We start from the raw sequence: 8,698 nt of genomic DNA, 5'->3' as shown, positions 1-8,698 counted from the left end.
CAAATTTGATCAGCCGCTTTCTTGCCATGCACAACAAAGTTACATGCAATTACAATTATAAATAGCCATCATTTGACTGCACAATTCATCCACCATCAGAAATACTTTTCTATCGAGCCTTCTTCTCTTTCTCTCTTAGCTTCTCTTATTTTCAATTTTTCTTATACATTTTCTTTGTCCTATTCTCTTTTCAATCTTGTTGGATTATTGTAATATAAATATTTTGCTGATTCCTGTATCCTCTAAATAAAATAGAGGTAAGCTTGTTTAATCGTGGAGAAATATTTTACACGGCTGAAATAGTTTCTTAGGACAGTGCCTAGCACGACTCAAGCTATTTTGTGTATCTACTTACAAAGAATATTAAAACAGTGTTATTGAAATTCTTGCTCTCAATTACTATAATCATCCCTCAATTTTTTGGTTGTTTTACAGTTGAAACTTTGGCACAAAGCTTCTCAATGCTTTTACTGAAATCTTCGAAAATTTTCTATTGTTGAACCAAAGGAAAAGAAGTTGAATTCTATGTATTTACGATTAAAGTTTTCTCAAATGTTTTACTCCCTCCGGTCCACAATAAGTGATTTTTTGACCTTTTTTTGTGGTCCAAAATAAGTGATTTTCCGTATTTCAAGAATAAATTAATTATTTTTTTCTACTTTCCCTTGGAGTAAATAGTGTTGGAATATGTGTTAGGAGTATTTATATGGACCAGAGGTAGTACTAATTTCAAAATTGAAAAAGAATAAGGAAAGCAATAACCAATTAGAGTGGTCAGGTCCAAAGATATTTATAAAAATACTAGATGACTCTTGCCCGCGCTTGCGGGCCCAACGATTTTGATTCTAATGCAGCTTTACTTTACATTACAACTAAGAAACAAGAATACTTCATGAGATGTACAGTTATTATTCCCTATGCCAAAAGAACACAAACAAAATTAGACATAAAAATCCCACGATGGCAAATATGCACATCGGCTGATATCTCCAAATTGTGAAAAAGTCACCTTCAATCTTATGGTATCTTGAAACTTCACTCAAACATGGGTGTGTTAGCCATGAACTTAATTAAAGAAAAAAGTTGCCTTCAATCACCTCCTGTGCAATTGTATGTTGTAGCTAAGGCAATATATTTCACTCTATAAACTTCCAGGGTCCCCTTTTTCCACTTCTACGTCTATACCTGCTGAAATTAACTCCCTTCTCTTTCTATTGATGCGACTTGTGGGTAGGAAATCAAGTACTAACATTTTAACCATGCATAATTACAACTTATGCCTGCACCCTTGACTCAACATGTATGTATTGCAAACTGACAAGATCTTCATGATATATCTCCTCTCTCTACGGTCAAGAAGAAACATAATGATAATACTTGCTTCATTTAGATCCCTGAACAAGTTCCACCAAGGTAATTGTGAACCTGGCAATTTTGAAAGATTGGAACTTCAAGAGAAGGGGATTATGTAGGATATTTTACATTTACAGGAAACTTTTGTCCTAAAAAATGATTCAAAATTACTTAGCAGAAAGATATACTCTTTACATCAAAGCAATATACACAAGTAGAACCTGAGCACCACGCAGTGTTCCAGGCCTTGCTCGCCTAGTTCCCTTTTGCCTTAACGGTTTTCTACCAGTCTTAATAACTTCACTAATGATTTTGGTTGAATGGGTTCCCTGCAACATTCATCAAGAGTAGGCCAACAACACCATTTGAATCCTCTACTGCCTTGGCAAGTAACTATAATTTACAAAGCTTGTAGAATCAGGGAAACAAGCATAAAGGTAGTGAACAGGTAGGAGAATGGAGAATAGGAGGCCCTGATTGATTTAACTGATCCGCCTTAGATCATTGTTTGTCTGCAACAATTTTCTTTAGCAAGGCGATTTTTCCCCCAAAGGCATATGAGTTTCTGTGATCTTCATATGCCTCAAAATGATCATCCCGATTCCTCTTTTTTCCCCAGTAAGTCTCTTTGTTTCCCAGAGAAGCAATTGACAGCAAGATGAGGAATGGAAAATGATAAATGACTCTTAGGAACGGGAAACACAGAGTAAAACAGGTTCTTGCTCGCCAATATGTATGCTCTATAATCGAAAATTTGGGATTCAAAAGAATCGTGCACATACCTGCTGTCATTTTGCTAGCTGCCATCTCACAACACGATGAATAATATCCTTCCTAATTGGCACATCAAAAACATCCCCATCCAAACACATAAAACCCTTGTCTTCATTATGAGAATTCGTTACTAGAATGTCCAGGTCCTGATGGAGCCCTGCCATATACAGTAATCAAAATGATAGTCACACGAAATCAGATGATATAGATTCATCCACTGGAGTAATTTTTCAGTATAAATGAGGCAGGTAATTATATGGGGCAAACATCATAACAACTCTACTTTGTACTATCAATATGAGGCAATCATCCTTAAAAAGGGGAACATATGATGATCTAGGAAGTGTTCCCTCATAGGTGAAATGTAAGGCAAACAACAAACAGTTTCAATTATTACTTCTAAAGCTAAAGGGGAATAAAATAGCAGATTGTACTTAAACCAACAACGTGGTGATCAAGGAAAAAATATTTCCATAAGGCATGATAGATAGCTATATTTTCATTATATTCCTACAGCTTCTAAGTTAGTCATGGGAATATGAGAACTATAATTTCATTAATCGATACTCAACAATCTTTTTGTGCCAAATAGCTTACCTCAACATGCTTGGTATTGCGGATAGTAGTTGTTATTTTTGTGGCAAATACTTAAAAGTACACAAGCCTCATTCTCCAGAAAGCTAAGGAGTAAAAGAGAAACTTCCCCCAAAAAAAATGCAGTCGATGCCAAAGATACTTGTTCTGCAAGATGTGATATCCAATAACGTACTACTTTACGCTATTCTTTATAAACTGAGGGGGATCGCTAAAAAAATACTGGTAGGTCCTACACAATACGAGTATCTATAGAATCTTCTTTGAATTCTAACTTACATGATATACATAAACATGCCATTTCATTTTAAAATATTGTTGGTAGAGAATCTCCCAACCTCCAATATAACCAAAACAGAAAAAGGTGACTCATCCAAATGAAATGAAAGTCTTTGATGATCCTCTATGACTAAAAGATCATGTTTGGTTATCATTCTTCACAAACATGTCCAAACTATTTCAGAAACTTCTTTTACATTATATGTAAAAGCATCAGAATCTTAAAGGCATATAAAGTTTAACTGAGGGCTTCAAAAAGTAAAAGACATGACAAACAACTTACCGAAAAGGGTGAATCTTTAGAATGAAATTCCACCGTATATTTTGGTTCTTTAGAGCTTAGGCATAAGGTTTCACCTGATATAAGCGGCAAGAATCAAGAAGGGGATAAGAAACCCGCTAGTAACAATAAGTAATCCCTGAGGAAATACTTCAAAAATAGATTATTACAAAATAATAAGACAAAAGGAAAGAGATACCAAAGCAATTCAAGAACCTCACTTTGATAATTTAGATGCAATTAAAGAGCTGTCAAAGTGTTAAGGAGAAACCAATTCGATAAACCCCTCTCATCCCTGCAAATTTCTGGAACAGATGAAAAAATACACACAAACAAAAATTTTGAAAATAAATATAATTCAAAAGCTCCTAGAGAAAAAGAAAATCATAATTAAACTCCAAAAGACAATTGCAAGATAAAATTCTCATACATACAGAAGCAAATAAATAGATATTCAAAATGAAAATAAGGGAAATAGAAGTAGGCACATGAGTTTTAAGCTGACACGGCAAGAATGACATGACAAAAGGGCATCATTATGTAGAAACCTCATTCAAGAACTATAGAAATAATATAATTAATAAATGGGCAATTGGAACTCAACTGGAACTACAACCAAAAAGCCCTGAATCCCGTCATCAATTGCCACCCAATTAAGAAGATGAAGAGATTCGAGCAAAAAATTGGAGGAGCATTTCTTTGTGAAAAGAGAAGAAAAAGTCGATGTTTCTAGAGCTACCGTCAAACCTGGAGTGAGCAAACAGTGGACACATAAAATATCTTATATTTATCCATCTTACCAATTTAACCTTGCATATTGATGTAATTAAAATTATGCCATTGGTCGACCAGACTTGGCTTTTCTATATAATAGAAATTTTGCTTCCGATGTACTTTCTCTTTTTACAAAATAGCTTTCTTCGGATACAAGTCCAAGATATTTGAATTACTTATAACAAATCCACCTTACACCGTTTTATAAGTTAAAGATTCAAATTTCACCGAGAATTTTTCTTTTTTATTCCTTTCCATTTCTTCGATTGGTTGACTAAAGTAGAACGAACAATTTAGATGTTGTAATATATATTTAATAGCTTGTTTGGTCAAATTTTTAAAATTAGCTTATTTTTAAATGCTAAGTCAACAGTACTCTCTTTCCGTCCAAAGCACTTTCCAAAGTACATTAACCAAAGCATCTTTAAGTTCTAACGTATAATATTTGTTATTAGTCAAAAAGGTAACATATTACAAAGAAAATACGGTGTTACACAATTTGATAAGTATCCTATTACTACTTTCAGAGTCATTATCAACTCCTATATTTAAATTCAGAGATTGTACCTTTATCCAAATCAAATTACTCCTATATAAAATACAATAATCCTTCTTTTTCACCTCGTTAGTGTAACGACACGGCCGGTCGTTTCATGAGTTACCGCTCCGTTTCCCCCATTTCTGCTTCTCATTGCTTTGTCTTTCGGTTCTATATGTGATCGGGTTGGTTGGCTCGGGTTCGGAAAGGATTTGGTAAGGTTTGAGACACTTAGTCTCTTTTAAGGAAACTTAAGTTGGAAAAGTCAACCGGATGTTGACTTATGTGTTAAAGAGTTCGGATGTGAGTTCCGATGGTTCGGATAGCTTCGGGAGGTGATTTGGGACTTAGGAGCGTGATCGGAATGTGTTTTGGAGGTCCGGAGTAGATTTAGGCTTGAATTGGCGAAATTGAGTTTTTGGCATTTTTCGGTTGTTAGGTGAGATTTTGATATAGGGGTCGGAATGGAATTCCGAGAAATGCAGTAGTTCTGTTGTGTCATTTGGGATGTGTGTACGAAATTTCGGGTCATTCGGACGTGGTTTGGTTGGGTTTTCATCAAAAGCATAATTTAGAAGATTTTGGAATTCTTAGGCTTGAATCCGATGTGAATTTGGTGTTTTGATGTTGTTTTGAGCGTTCCGAAGGTTGGAACAAGTTTGAATGATGTTAGAGGATATGTTGGCATGTTTGGTTGAGGTCCCGGGGGCCTCGGGTGAGTTTCCGGTGGTCAATCGGACCATTTCGTGTTGTTGAGAATTGCAGAAAAACTGTTGAAGTGTTGTAGAGAATTAGACCTTCGCGTTCGCGAGTAGGTCCTCGCGTTCGCGAAGGGTTAGCTGGTGAAGGCTGAGATTTTAGCCTTCGCGTTCGCGAGGAAGGCTCCGCGTTCGCGAAGGGCTGGGTGACTAGGCATCGCGTTCGTGAGAAGGGGAGCGCGATCGAAGGGTCAAGCTGAGGAGCCATCGCGTTCGCGAGTGGCTGGTCGCGATCGCGAAGAGGAATTTTTGGTCAAAGTTGGTTTGTGCTTCGCGAACGCGAGGCGTTGACTGCGTTCGCGAAGAAGGCAATGAGGCTTGGGCAGAATGTTTAAATAGTCGTCTTGTTCGCGATTTTGGGGTTTATTTTCACCATTTTTGAGCGATTTTGGGAGCTTTGTGAAGAGGATTGAAGAGGGATTCAAAGGAAAACATTTGGAGGTAAGATTCACGGACTTAATACTCGATTCTAATGTGAATTTCACCTAATTAATCATGGAAATTAAGCCAAAAATTGAAGAACTAGGGCTTAATATTGGAGACCTAGAAATTGAGATTTGAGGGGCCATTTGTGGTCGGATTTTGGAACTTTTGATATGTATGAACTCGTGGGGAGATAAGGAATCCAATGATGTAAAATTTATCGAATTTCGAGACGTGGGCCCGGGGGTCGGGTTTTGGTAATTTCGGGATTTGCGTTTTTTTTCTATTGTTTTCGAGTGGGCTTTGTCCCTTTAGCATATTTTAATGGTTACGTTCTGGTTTTGCTTAGATTTGGAGCATCCGAAGGCCGATTCGAGGGGGCAAAGGCATCGCGAGCTAGAGTTTGGGCCGGATTGAGGTGAGTAATGATTTTAAATGTTGTCCTGAGGGTATGAAACCCCGGATTACACAGCGTTAGGCTATGTTGAAGTGACGCACACGCTAGGTGACGAGCGTGGGGTCGTGCACTGTTGGGGGATTGTGACTTGGTCCATCCTGAACGACCGTTTTACTGCGTATTTAACTGCAAATTATCTGATATTATTATATTTTGGGCTAAATGCCATATTTGGGCTTCGTGCCAACTGTTTGGACCCTTAGGGGATATTTACTGCTATTTTCCTCACTGTTTTGACTCTATACATGTCCTCAGTCATGTTATATTTTACTGATGTTCACAACTCAACCATGTTTACTCTGTTTTAACGTTTTAAATGATATTTCAAAAGATATTTTAAGCTGAGCATCATGTTTACAGTTGCCCGAGGGGCTTATGAGATTCTGACTGAGTAAGGCCGAGGGCCTGTATTGTGAGGATACTTTTGGGTCGGGCTGCACGCCGCAGCGGTGATATACTGATTATGATAATGAGGCCGAAGGCCTGAGATTGTACGCCACGAGGTGGCTTGTGATTGATATGAGGCCGAGAGCCTGTTGATGATGCCACGAGATGGCTTGACATTGGGCTTGGGCCGTAAGGGGCCCCTCCCGGAGTCTGTACACCCCCAGTGAGCGCGGGTACCCATTGTGATATGAAATATAGCCCGAGGGGCTGGTATTGTTCTGTGATATTTCCCGAGGGGCTGATTCTGTTGTTATTGTGCCCGAGGGGCGGTTCTTATGTGCTTACCCTTTTCTTGCTGCATTTCCTTTATTTGGTTAACTGCTTAAAAGGTGCTTTGTGGGATTTCACTGTTTAATTGCGTTTACTGATTTTATCCTGCCTCTTATAGCTTACTATTGTGTTTAGCGTGATTTTATATCGCTCAATCTTCATTTATTGTTATTACTCACTGAGTTGGAGTACTCACTTTACTCCCTGCACCCCTGTGTGTAGATTCGGGCGCTACAGGTCCTGCTAGCGAGGGTTGAGAGCTGTCCAGCAGATTTCCGGAGATTCACTAGGTAGCTGCCCGGCTATTCGCAGCCCAGTGCATTCTCCCTCTATCTTATTTCCTTTCTGTTTCAGTTTTGTAGTAGTGGAGTAGACTGTCAGACTTGCAGTATTACTTTAGATGCTCATGACTGGTGACACCCAAATGTCGGGCTGTGTTTTTATTTCGCAAACCGTATTGTTTACCTTATTTTGGGGATTTTATTATGTTAAAGACTTAATATTTATTATTTTAATTACTTGAAATAAATTAGAAGTGTGTCGGCTGGCCTTGTCTTCACGAGAGGTGCCATCACGACCGGGTCCGTGTTTAGGGTCGTGACAAGTTGGTATCAGAGCCTAGGTTACATAGGTTTCACGAGTCATGAGTAGGTTTAGTAGAGTCTCGCGGATCGGTACGGATACGTATGTATTTATCCGCGAGAGGCTGCAGAACCTTTAGGAAAATTCCATATTCCTAAAATACTTGTCGTGCGAACTTGTTGATCCGAGTACTAAACTTCTATTATTCTATTTCTCTCACAGATGGTGAGGACACGAGCAACCGGTCAGGATGGACGACCACCAGTACCACCAGCTGGAGCCACTAGAGGCCGAGGACGCGATCGAGGCCGTGGTAGGGGCAGGGGTGCAGCCCACACAGCAGCTGGGGCAGCACCTGCAGATCCACCAGTCGCCCCAGCTCAGGAGCAGGTCCCGGTTGTGGACACTCCAGCAGCACCAGCTCAGGCACCAGCTGTGCCCATTGTGATTCCGGGTCTTCAGGAGACTTTGGCCCAAATTTTGACAGTATGTACGAGTCTTGCTCAGGCGGTCGTGGTCTCTACTGCCGCAGCCACTTCCCAGGCAGGGGGAGGCTCTCAGATTCCCGCACGCCCGCACGCCCGACCAGGTAGTTCAGGGATTGCAGACACCGGAGGCACCACTAGCCCAGCCGGTGGCAGCTGCTCAGGGTTACATGGCTCCAGTTATGCCAGAGGACGAGCAGCGTATATTGGAGAGGTTTGGAAGACTCCAGCCTCCTACCTTCAGTGGTACAGAGGGCGAGGACGCCCAGGGTTTCTTAGACAGATGTCAGAGGATTCTTCGCACCACGGGTATTTTGGAGACCAGCGGGGTTGCATTCACGACCTTTCAGTTTACCGGAGCTGCCTTCACTGGGAGGCATATGAGAGGCGTAGGCCTGTTGGTTCGGCACCTCTTACTTGGCAGCAGTTCTCCGCTCTATTTTTGGAGAAGTATGTTCCACAGTCCCGTAGGGAGGAGCTGCGTAGGCAGTTCGAGCAGTTGAGACAGGGGGATATAACTGTTACTCAGTACGAGATGAGGTTCTCAGAGTTAGCTCGACATGCTATTTGGCTGGTTGCTACGGACAGAGAGAGGATCAGGAGGTTTGTTGATGGCCTCACATACCAGCTTCGGGTTCTCATGACTAGGGAGAGAGTGTCAGGTGCTACGTTTGAGAAGGTTGT

At 40.2% G+C, this 8,698-nt stretch overlaps 1 long non-coding RNA gene across 7 annotated transcripts; it reads right to left on the bottom strand.

Moving 5' to 3' along the window:
* Positions 1-765: 765 nt before the first annotated feature.
* Positions 766-4,060, bottom strand: LOC109221325. Of its 7 annotated transcripts, none has more exons than XR_002067240.1 (5): positions 3,885-4,059; positions 3,502-3,575; positions 3,284-3,357; positions 1,549-2,284; positions 766-1,425 (listed from the first exon to the last, which is right to left on the bottom strand). It is a non-coding gene; the product is annotated as an uncharacterized LOC109221325 (long non-coding RNA). The 7 variants fall into 7 exon arrangements; XR_002067239.1 differs by having other exon boundaries at positions 1,575-2,284; positions 3,885-4,058; XR_002067242.1 differs by having other exon boundaries at positions 775-1,979; positions 2,136-2,284; positions 3,885-4,057.
* Positions 4,061-8,698: the final 4,638 nt, after the last annotated feature.

This window comes from Nicotiana attenuata, unplaced genomic scaffold (assembly GCF_001879085.1).
Source record: "Nicotiana attenuata strain UT unplaced genomic scaffold, NIATTr2, whole genome shotgun sequence".
NCBI lineage: Eukaryota > Viridiplantae > Streptophyta > Magnoliopsida > Solanales > Solanaceae > Nicotiana > Nicotiana attenuata.
Note: the sequence above shows the minus strand (reverse complement) of the source record. Positions and strands in the feature narration are given on the sequence as shown.